The sequence below is a fragment of the Salvelinus sp. IW2-2015 genome, unplaced genomic scaffold (assembly GCF_002910315.2).
Source record: "Salvelinus sp. IW2-2015 unplaced genomic scaffold, ASM291031v2 Un_scaffold1892, whole genome shotgun sequence".
NCBI lineage: Eukaryota > Metazoa > Chordata > Actinopteri > Salmoniformes > Salmonidae > Salvelinus > Salvelinus sp. IW2-2015.
This window is the reverse complement of record NW_019943254.1, coordinates 32,619-42,323: the sequence shown is the minus strand read 5'-3', so window position 1 is coordinate 42,323 and position 9,705 is coordinate 32,619. Positions and strand designations below refer to the sequence as shown.

Below are 9,705 nucleotides of genomic sequence, written 5' to 3'. Positions count from 1 at the left end.
GCTCTGAACATGAAACGCTCTGAATTTATGAACGGACAATAGGACAGCACAGTTGCAGTCACCAACAGATAACATAACAGGCTAACCAGCTCTGCTAGGGCGAGTAATGTTCAGTGAGCTGTTCTCTYTCACTTAGATGTCTGAAAGTAGCTAGCAAGTTAGTACAGAACGCTTGGAACAACCCTTAAAGAGATGGGTGGGGCTAAAGCTTAACCCTCACATCGTCCTCGTATTGTGTCTAGTCCCCGCGTCCTCCGGGTCACCCTGTCCCGTCCTGGCTAAAGCCCCAATGTGCGCAAGTGTGACAGTATGCGTGTGAACAGCCTTTGCAGATGTATTTCTTACACCTGCAGCACACCGTGTGTGTCTTGGAGTCCTTCTTGGGTGGGCAGAGCTGACACCTCTTCCTCTTACTTGCCCCGGTGGCCGGGGCAGCGAGCGGGGCAGCGGCCGTAGCACTCTGTAGGACTTTGACAAGTGCTGACGCCACTTCAGTGCGGGGGAGATGCTGCCTTCTTTGGATCAGCGGCTTCACAAGTGCCTTTCCCAGCTGCTCGAGGAACACCCTGCACTTGTTCCGCTTGTGAGGCRTCCAGTCAGGCTTGATCTCTCGCCATATGACAAAGGCGTTGTAGGAGGACACGTCGAGGATGTTGTGGAAGACGACCAGGGGCCAGCGGGCAGTTATCCGTCTGCAGCTGTAGGTGCCGACCACCTTGTCTAGGTTGTCCACGCCGCCCTTGTTGCAGTTGTAGTCTAGGATGAGGGCCGGCTTCCTGTCACGGCGATCGCTAATGTCGCCCTCTGTGTGCAGCGTGCTCAAAAGTATCACGTTCTTGTTTTTCTTTGCCAGGTAGGACACTAGAGTGGCTGTGGGCGTGAAGGCAAACCTGGAGGACAGGACCTGTCTGCCCTTGGACTCGAGCAGCGCGAGCGGGTGCTCGGCCTTGTTCTTTCTCACCGTGCCCACCATGGTGAGGTTCCTCTCGAGGAGCCGCTGGCCCAGTTCGTAGGAGGTGAAGAAGTTGTCACAGGTGAYGTTGCRACCGCTCAGTCCCGKTGTCAGRTCGAGGAYGACRYRCATCCCCTGGTTCTTCTCGGGGYCTCCGCTGGCCGCCTTGCCGGTGTACACTTGCATCTTCCAAGCRTAGCTGGACTTGGCRTCGCAGGCCACCCACGACTTGATGCCGTATTTCGCCGGCTTGCTGGGGATGTACTGACGGAAAGGACAGCGGCCTTTTGGAAAGGGGAGAAGAGATTATCCTCGTTACTGTCTCATTGGGGCCAACGGCCTTTTGTGTTACACACGCTGCTACTGCTGCTAGTGCTGCCACAGCCGCTGCTACAGCCACTACAGCTACTACCTCTCTATAAACACACACACACACACGCATGCACGCACATGCACAGCACCTCTGAACGGGACCAGTTGCTCGTCCACCGTCACGTCAGGCCCCGGGTTGTAGAGGGCCGGCAGCCGCGCCTCCCACAGGTCCCAGACCTTTCTGATGGCTGCGAGTTTGTCCGTGGCAATTCTGGCGGGTCTCGACTGGCGGTCGTCGAATCACAGCAGCCTCGGGTACCTGTGAAAGACCTTGAGCGGCATGGTGGCTCGGAACACGGTCCTGCCGCTATCGGCGTCCCACAGGCTGGCCTCGGGACTTGTAGACGCCCGCTAGGATCAGCAGCCCTACGTAGGCGCGCAGGTCCGTGGCGTCCATGGGTCGCCAGCCGTCGTCGTATTTTCTGGCCCCGTGCAGGTTCGTCATTTCCACAATTATCCTTTCTATCGCCGGTGTGACAAAAAGGTGGAAGGAGGACGTAATGTTGCGCGCCTGGGACGCGGCATAGGCCGTGGGGCCCGGAGTCTCGTCCGGCCCGGCATGGCAGATCGCACGGGCCCTGCGGTGGCAGCGGAGGCGGCCGTAGGCCACGGGGGAGCATGTCTGGACCTGTGTAGTGGCTGGCTGGGTCGCTCTGACCCCCGAGCACAGAGCACAGAGCACAGAGCGGGGAGCCATGCGCCACCTCGCCACACTCGCAGACTCTCTACACTCAATGGCATACGCCTCGCCAGTGGCTGGCAGGGTCGCTCTGACCCACGAGCACAGAGCACGAGCACAGAGCACAGAGCGGGGAGCGACGCGCAACCTCGCCACACTCGCAGACTCTCTACACTCAACGGCAACGCCTCGCCAGTGGCTGGCAGGGTCGCTTGACCCACAGCACAGAGCACAGAGCGGGGAGCCACGCGCAACCTCGCCACACTCGCAGACTCTCTACACTCAACGGCATACGCCTCGCCAGTGGCTGGCTGGGTTGCTCTGACCCCCGAGAACAGAGCACAGAGCGGGGAGCCCTGGAAACACAGGGCCTGGGTCGCTCTGACCCACGAGCACAGAGCACAGAGTGGGGAGCCCTCCACACACAGGACCTGGGTCACCCTGACCCGAGGACCACGGGAGGGTTAAGAGGGTGTGAACGATGTTGATTGGGTGTAGACAAAGAAGGGCACTCCAATAGTAGTACCAAAACATTCAAAGACCAAAGTTGATCAACTTTCAAAGCAAAATTACTTTCCCATTGTTCCTTAACTGTACTGTATGATATACCATTTTGTAGCTTTGAGTCTCTACTTTTATCCAATGTACAGAACACAATTTCAAATTATGCTATATAAGTCCAATTTGAGCCGGTCGGTCACAAATGTGAATCCCTCGCCCGTTTCCATGACCCCTGGCAAAAACATAGACTGTGTATATGACAAAGATTTCACCTTTGCCTGTTCCTCTGGCATGGATTCAGCAAACAAATTGTCACGTCCTGACCATAGTTCTTGTGTGTTTTGCTTGTTTAGTGTTGGTCAGGACGTGAGCTGGGTGGGCATTATATGTTGTGTGTCTATTTTGTCTGTTTCTGTGTTCAGCCTAATATGGTTCTCAATCAGAGGCAGCTGTCAATTGTTGTCCCTGATTGAGAATCATATATAGGTGGCTTGTTTTGTGTTGGGAGTTGTGGGTGGTTGTCTTCTGTCTTTGTGTTCTGCACCAGATAGGACTGTCTCGGTTTTCACATTTGTTATTTTGTATTTTGTATAGTGTTCACGTTATTGTCTCTTCTTTATTAAATCATGTTGAACACTAGCCGCGCTGCATTTTGGTCCTCTCCTTCACCCCAGGCAGAAAGCCGTTACACAAATATGGAAACTCCAATGTTCACACCAATTCCATACTTTTAAATCCATGACGGGAAGAGTGAACTTGCACACTTGGGAAGGGTTGGGAATCGGGATCTCAGTCTCAGGCATCTTATTACCAGATTGTTATTTTGTTATTGATCCAAATGGATGAGTACATGATTGTGACATTTGAAGAGAGACAGAAGGCTGCAGTAAGGTTGAGATGCCAGTAGGAGGAGCTCTAGTCTAGAACACTGGAACCTTCAGTAGCACTTTGATGCAGCTGATGAGGAGTGATGGGTCACATTATGCGAGGCAACACATTAAGAAACCATATAGAACAGTCAACACTGTTATGGATCTGTATTTAAAGAAAAGACTACATTGAAAATGGGCTGCATTTAGCCCCTTTAAAAAATGTAGGCCCACTCCTCAAATGAAGAAATGTAAATAGCTATGTGGTCTTTAGCAGTAGATCCAGTCCATCCCTTTCTGACATGCTGTTGATGCATGTGATTGTCTTACATCCCTTTCTGACATGCTGTTGATGCATGTGATTGTCTTACATCCCTTTCTGACATGCTGTTGATGCATGTGATTGTCTTACATCCCTGACTAGGCTACTTTCTAAATGTGTCAATCACTAAAATCACACTTCTTCTTTCTATGCACTGCTACAACGGTACGTTGACTCACTGTACAACACCTCTCCCCTTCACTATGTAAGTACGGATGACGAGATCATTAAATATATATATATATATATTTTTTTTTTGGGTGGGGGGGTCATAAATCATATACTTGTGGTTTGGTACTGTATAATTTTACTTTTACTTTCATGTTTGACCTATAGTTTTGGTTTTGACATCAGGGCGGGTATTCATTAAGTGTCTCAGAGTAGGAGTGCTGATGTAGGATCAGGTCCTACCGGTCCATATAATGATGATCTAAAAGTCTAAACTGATCCTAGATCAGCTCTCYTACTCWGAGACACTTTGTGAATATGGACCCTGGACTGKTTTAATGTATCAGARTTATTCACCAGCTATAGAGTGAGTTGTTGTTTATGTTTCTAAGACTGCAGGGTGGGAGATGCAACAATGGCCTTGAGAACAGCAGGAAGTGTGTTGGGGGTCTTTCTCTGGTCTGTAGCAGGTGTGGTCTCATTCATAATGTTTTAGTAATGTTATCTTAATGTTATTCTGGTGTGTTCAGTGACATCGTCTGTTAGGGGCTTCTGCTTTTCTGGAATAGTTGTCTTTCACACCTCACTGAGTAACACTTAGGCCCTTTCTGTGGTTTCCATTCACACTCAGCAAGTAGAGTACGGCAACAAAGTGTGGACAAACGCTGTTAGTGTGAGAAAATGAGTCTGTGATGTATAATCACTATCATGTGTGATTGCGTTGCAGTGTTACTGGGAGTGTGACATACACCCCTCAGAGTATATGCACCTTGAAGGGGTCATCAGTGGACCTGTCCTGCTCTTACACATATCCCAGTGGTACAGTCACAACAACCTTCTGGTTTACCAAACTTTATACCGTGACTTTGAGTGATGACCCAGACTACAAAGGACGTGTGACGTACCGTAGCGACAAGAAGAATGGCCACACTCTGACAATCAGAGACCTGAGAGACAGTGACTCAGCTATGTACATGTTCAGATTTATAACAGATCAGACCGTAGGGAAATATACTGGAGATCCTGGAGTCACTCTGTCTGTCACAGGTACAGTTACATTCAATAAAGCTAAACTGTTGAATTCCATTTAGTTCAGGACAATTGTCTTGGTTTGTGTCTAAATCTGTATAAAATTGGATTTCTTCCATCAGTGTATTAGAGTGAAAACTCAGTGATAAAGGGATTTACAGTGATATTGTTTTTTAGTCACACTTTATTTGGATAGTCTGGATAGATGCTCTACAGATCGTCATGATATCAACAAACTTCCTGTTGATAAGTTACTGCTTTTATTTTTTACTGTGTCACAATAGTCTCTTTCTACTACTTTCACTGCACCTTGACACAGCTCTCTCTCCACAGAGTCCATCCTGACCCTAATTGTGACACACACACCACTGAAAATGAGGACCAGACACTCTGGCAGTAAGTATGTTATAACATATTCATTTATGTGTTTATTTTGTATACAGTTTTTGGGTTTGTTTGTGTGAGTGGGTAAGTGGGTGAGTGAGAGAAAGACAGAGACAGAGGAGAGAGATGAACACAGAAAGTAGAAGTGAGAGAGAATGCTATAGAGCAGTGTGTAAAGTGATCATACTGTGTTTCCTGTGTCGCTGTCTCTCTCAGAGTGTGAAAATCTCCCCCAGTGACACGTTCACAGCTCTTCGGAGAGATGCTCAGCCCTCCGTGTATCAGACCATTCAGGGGAGAAAACCACCACAGAACCTGGACTGATAGAACCACCACAGAACCTGGACTGAAGAGAACCACCACAGAACCTGGACTGATAGAAGCACCACAGAACCTGGACTGAAGACAACCACCACAGAATGTGGACTGATAGAACCATCACAGAACCTGGACAGAAGATAACCACCACAGAACCTGGACTGAAGACAACCACCACAGAACCTGGACTGAAGAGAACCACCACAGAACATGGACTGAAGAAAACTACCACAGATCATGGACTGAAGAGAACCATCACAGAACATGGACTGAAGAGAATCACCACAGAACCTGGACTAAAGAGAACCATCACAGAACATGAACTGAAGAGAACCACCACAGAACATGGACTGAAGAAATATGGCACCAAACCAAAGCTAGTCCTTACACCTCTATTCTCGTGCTAATATATAGTTATCATATCTTGAAGGTTCACCCAAATTACAAAATTACACATTGGTTTCCTTACCCTTTTAGCAGTCTATGAACATGGTGTGACAGCAGTCCATGCTTTGGTTTAGTTTCCCCTGGCACTGTTTCCACTTGCTAACGTTTTAGCATTCGTGGCACAAATCCCATTCAAGTCTATGACTGATAAGAGATATTTCTCGCACATGATGTCGAAATCATTCAAAAGTAAAATGCTCAACAAAGTCCCTTATAGATGATTTGAATATGATGTGAGAATGTTAGCATATGAAATATTAACATCGGTCCCATGACTTGAATGGGATTTTTGTTTCAAATGCTATACTGTTATGTATATGTGGGAGTGTTCGACCTTGCAGCCAACTTTATAGGCAAGTCAAGATCCACAAATCACCTTGCATGATAAATAACTACTCAATATTATTAATAGACCAGTCAACCACAATTTACCCATCATACATCACAGTTTTGATGCTCGTGAACACTGTCTGTGTGACTGTGGAAGGAAGCCCTCTGCATAAGTGTCTTAGTTACTGACATAGAGTTGGATAGAGGGTATATCTTGGCATCTTTGTCAAGATGTCTTCTGTGACAGAATGAGCAGTGCCATTGAGGGCTATTTCCATTTTAAAGTAGTTCATGTATTCTTCTTAAACTTCCATAAGTTTAATAACAGTCGGTATACCAACTGAAATGGTGTATTCAATGGCTTAGCCATGCTAAAACAGGCTTTGACGCAAGTGCGCCCTCTATTCAACTCTATCGTCTCTGACTGCTTCAATGTTGTGTCAACCACAGACTTCAAACCTCACACTCAGTGTCTATTTACATAGACTTCCAGGAAGTTAACTTGCAACACATCTCCCCTTCACTCTGTAAGTATGCTTGACGATATCTTAAAATATGTATCTTTTATAATTTGTTTGTATCCATGAACTTCTGTATCCTGTTTTGTGCATGGCGATGCTATTGTAATGTATGTTGTTTTGTTTTTCTGTTATGTACAGTATACTTTGTAGATGTATTTCTGCATATTAATCTGATACAGTATTGTACATGTGGTTTCATATATAATACTTTTACATGCTATTTTAAGGACTCTGAGAGCAATAGATTGTTGTGGAGACTTGTTTGAAAATGGCCTAAAGTAAGAGTGAGAGTGATTGGGTGGATGCTTCGTAAGAGCTTTCAGAGTAGTATTAACATGAGACACAGCGATGGTGGGTTGTGTTTAGGAGTAGTATTAACATGAGACACAGTGATGGTGGGTTGTGTTTAGGAGTAGTATTAACATGAGAGAGAGAGAGATTCACACTAAAAGTCTTGAGGATCAGTCATACTCCAAGTTATCCAGTCTGAAACGTTGCACATAGCACTGCTGCCATCTTGTGGACTCTGTCGGAATTACACAGCAGAGTGATGGATTTAACAGTGACCTTTCTCTTGTACATTTCAAAGATGGTGGCAAAAAACACTGGTTGGGTGTTTTCTTTTACTCTCTAGACCAGATCTATTGTGTTATGTTCTCCTACATTCAATTCCATTTCCACAAACTTCAAAGTGTTTCCCTTCAAATGGTACCAAGAATATGCATATCTTGCTTCAGGGCCTAGCTACAGGCAGTTAGATTTGGGTTATGTCATTTAGGTGAACATTTGAAAAAAGTATTTTTTTTTAAACTACCAACCAATTAATGAAGCATCTCATGACAAGGTCATTGGCTATGACCTGTCTATAATGACGAGTGATGTGATGAATGATTTTGAGAGACTGGTTCTCGTGCGTTCCAAATGGTACCCGCTATTCCTTCTTTAGTGCACTCACTGAGGCCGCTATAGGCTCTGGTCAAAGGTAGTGACTATAAAGGGTAATAGGGTGCTGCCGTTTGGGACACATATTTGGCTCGTTTCTGTTCTCTCTCCTCAGACCCACGGGCGCACAAGCAGCTGAGGTGAGGACACCTCTGAGATTTACAAAACAGTCAAACCCAAACCAGACCAGACCACCTGAACACCAAAACAAACCAAAACCAAAGACCACCTGAACACAACAAATCCCCAAACAAGAAGAACTTAAAACAACAAACCCAGACAGGAAGACCTGAACACAACAGAAACCAGAACAAAGAAGACCTGAACACAAACAAGTTCATTCAAAAAACCTTGTATATCTGGACCAGTAATATTAAAACTTAGTTATTTAATGAAGCAATAAGGTCAAAGGGGGTGTGGTATATTGGCCAAAATACTGTATCACGGATAAGCGCTGGCTCCTTTTATGCACAACACAATGCAGAGTGCCTGGATACAGCCCTTGCCGTGGTATATTTGACCATAATTCCACAAACGCGCCTGAGGTGCCTTCTTGCTATTATAGAGCTGGTTACCAACATCAATAGAAAAGTAAACAAGTATTTTTGCGTCATACTCGTGGTATATGGTCTGATATACAGTACAATACGGCAAAATGCTGTTTCAACCAATCAGCATTCAGGACCCAAACTACCTCTGGTTTATAATAGTATAATATAATATATGCCACCTAGCAGGCACTTTTATCCAATGCTCATATTTACTTGTGAGTAGGATTGCTGATGTAGGGTCAGTTATAGCCTTTTAAACAATGATGAATAAGAGAAGGACCCAGTAAATGTTTTGAAATATTTGTTATGATAAAGTAGTTTAATATTTTTTAAGTAAACTCTTTTTAAACTTACATTTGTAAACTAAAATTGTAAATATTATAGTATTTTACGTTACAGGAAACTGAATCTGATTACAAGAACTTTGACAAAAAGTTTTTTTTTGCAAAAAAAACTAAACAACTGAAATTTACATTTACATAAGTATTACAGACCTTGGTTGATGCCCCATTGTGCAAGGATTACAGCCTTGAGTGTTCTTGGGTATGATGCTACAAGGTTATACCATTTTTTGACAGCAAGTACATTTGGTTTCATATGTCTGTTACGCAAATACATTCAATTCATTTATATACACTTCAATATAAATTTGCTAGATTTTGAAAAATATATTTGTTTCATTGTTTTTATCACAAAGTTAGAGCACAATTTTGACTCAAATTTAAGGTGTTCTCGCTTGATTCCATTTTATTACTTTTATCATTTGTTTTTTTTACTAATTGTTGAAGACGTAAACAAAATCTATCATGAACTTCATTGTCATTGTTTTTACCTTGTTTATGACAGTATTTTCAGTGGAGAGAAAATTAAAAGCTTTTAAAATCACCATAAACTTGTACAGTATACATACAGTAACATACAAATAATACATTTACATTCGTTTGTAGAGCAATAGTGGTTTATTTACCTTCATATCATCATGTCTGTACAAAATATACACAGACACTTTCAGAAGGAGTAATGTCCAGCACCTAGACACACAACCAGTTACATTAAATATTATTCATTGTCATTTTTTCACATACAGACACAACATGACTCAAAACACCGAGACAGACGACAGACAGACAGACTTGTATGCATGGCAGGTTTAAAAAATATATTTTGGTTCAATACTCTGTAGATCAGTCAGCTGAGACAACCTCTTTCACACAAACACAAAATGGCCGTTCAGACTTTCGGTATCGCTGACAATGTCTGCTTAATGTAGCTAACAAGCTGGCTGAGATAGCTAGTTCACTAAATTCTATAAAGCCAGCT

The 9,705-nt window shown here is 44.3% G+C and overlaps 1 pseudogene; it reads right to left on the bottom strand.

The window, feature by feature from the left end:
- Positions 1 to 259: 259 nt before the first annotated feature.
- On the bottom strand, positions 260 to 3,307 carry LOC139024799 (piggyBac transposable element-derived protein 4-like; annotated as a pseudogene).
- Positions 3,308 to 9,705: the final 6,398 nt, after the last annotated feature.